The 2,250-nt window shown below is 33.8% G+C and overlaps 1 protein-coding gene and 1 pseudogene across 1 annotated transcript in view; one reads left to right on the top strand and one right to left on the bottom strand.

Moving 5' to 3' along the window:
• The window catches only part of Ephx4 (epoxide hydrolase 4), a 35,740-nt gene that overhangs the window by 9,156 nt on the left and 24,334 nt on the right, over positions 1–2,250 (top strand). The window lies entirely within an intron of this gene.
• Positions 1,099–2,189, bottom strand: LOC105742793 (annotated as a pseudogene).

The following is a 2,250-nucleotide window of genomic DNA, read 5'->3' as shown; positions in this document are numbered from 1 at the left end:
CTTTTTTTGTTAGTTATCCAAAATGACTTTGATTATTTGAGGAAGAAAATCCTCCTGGATCTCTATTGTCAATTATTTCTGCAGTTTTATGATTGGACACATTGGGAGTGCCAGGCACCGAGGAGTCCCGGAGGGCTTGGCTATAGCACTCTGACAATTGTAACTGATCATTTTGGTTGTTACCTGTTTTGCATGCCACTCTTGCTTGTACTCATGGGTTTGAGTCTTCCCAGAGAATTTTGCATGTAGTAGCAAGTAGTTCATCTGAAGTGGTTGTCCCATTGGATTCTTTTAGTGACAATCTGTTTTAATCTTCAGACTTTTTTTATCCATCAGTGAGTTCCTATACATTAATTACTAAAAACACTGGTCCCTTTTTGATGGTGGAGTAAGATGAGTAAAATCTGCTTTTGAGGGAAATATATTTTCATCTAATAATTTTTCTAATAAGAGAATCAAATGATTACACAAAAACATTTTGCTTTTGTTAGTCCATAAAACTCCTGAGTGAGATAATCATTCAGATGTTTTTATAAAACACTCAAGCTCATATTTCTTCTAACATTAAGTGAAACTTTATCATTATTTTGTCTAGTAATTCAGACTGTAAAATAATGAACTCATCTGAGTATAGATGCCCTGATGGCTATCAGCATCATTTAGAAAATTCATTTAGTAAATAAATAAATGTTGATTATTTTTGTATCCAAATTTTAATAGTTTCTGTAAAAACTTTTGTTATCATACCCTGCTAAAGCTTGTAAAAAGATAAAATAATTCTAATAAAGAATGTCAGTGTTTCCTTCTCATTCGGCTTTCTTTTTCTTGTTGAGAAGTGAGTATATAACCTTTTTCAAAATAAAGTATTTCTTATAGATTTCCACTTAGGAATTTTTTTTAAAATTAAGTAAATTTTATTTTAAAGAAATTTCATGTGATTTAATTAGGGCCATTTTAATGAGGCTGTCTTCAGAGTAGGCCTTTTCAAAAGAACTGAAGCTTACTCCAAGCCATCCCATCTGCCTTGCCACAATTCTTCTATCTCCACTTGAATTATGTACAGTGACAACTGTGGTCTTATATCCAATTTCGTCCAGCAATACTTTTTTGGAGCATTTATGGTAGATGGATCTGCCTTAGTCTGACACCTTCTCTAAACATGCATTAAGTTCATTCATCTCCTAATCTATTCATGTAGTACAGGCCACTAGGATATTCGATTAATTATTACATTTAAACAAACATGGTCCAACACAGTTAAGATGTATCTTCAACTCCAGGCCCATGTTCAAACAGAACCCTTTAAGAATAAAAGGTATCTTTCATGTACCACCACCTTCTTTGACATTCACGTTTATCTCCTTTTCAAATCTTTCTGCCCTCTGTCTGTTATTTCTGGCCTTAGAAACTCTCTTTGTAGACAAAGCAGCTTCTTTATTCTTCTCTCTTGGTAAACACACATTCATCTTGCTTGGAAATTCAGAACTCATAATGAAACAACTCTCCTCTACTAATTTGATATCACATGCATCATGTTCAAGATGTGTGGTCTCATCTTCTACTCCTGACTCTTCAGTAGGAGAAATGGAGCCATCATCATCCACGTATTTGTATCTACGACTATCAAGGTCGTCTTTTTCTAAATCCTCACCAACATTCATTTGTTTCAATGATTCCTTAAGGTGGTGTTTGTACTTCAGTTTTTCAATATAGTTAAAAAATCCTCTTGCAACAGCTTGCTCAAAACTTAAAATTTTCCTCCAAGGTAATGGCTTCCTTCCATCCTCATTGTAAAATTGGAAACATAGGTCCTTTTTCTTTGATTTGTTTTTTATCTATGTTTGATCTTCTAGTGTTTTTCTTTCCTTTTGGTCTTCCTCTTGGTGTTAATTTTGGCTTATATTTCCTCTTCTTACGTTTCTTCTTTTTCTTGAATCTTTCAAAAATAGCCTTCAAAGTCAATGGTCTTGGTTCTATGGATGAGTCACTTGATGAATCTGTTTGAATAGTCTCAGGTATATGAACAAATTTCCTCACAGGTTTTCTTTGAGTCCATTTAGGTAAGCAAGGTACACATTGTGTTTTAAATAAGCTGCTACCAGATGAAGAGCCATCACTTTGATTTTCGATTTCTACAGCGCTGCATCAGATGTCATATAGTTAACAGGATCCATTCCTGATTTTTCCATCACTTTTTCTTAAAGAATTTCTTCTTTTACTGTGCCGTCAGAAAGAACCGAAAATTATATA

This window comes from Octodon degus, unplaced genomic scaffold, assembly GCF_000260255.1.
Source record: "Octodon degus isolate 3935 unplaced genomic scaffold, OctDeg1.0 scaffold00074, whole genome shotgun sequence".
NCBI classification, from domain to species: Eukaryota; Metazoa; Chordata; class Mammalia; order Rodentia; family Octodontidae; genus Octodon; species Octodon degus.
This window is presented reverse-complemented; position numbering and strand designations above follow the sequence as displayed.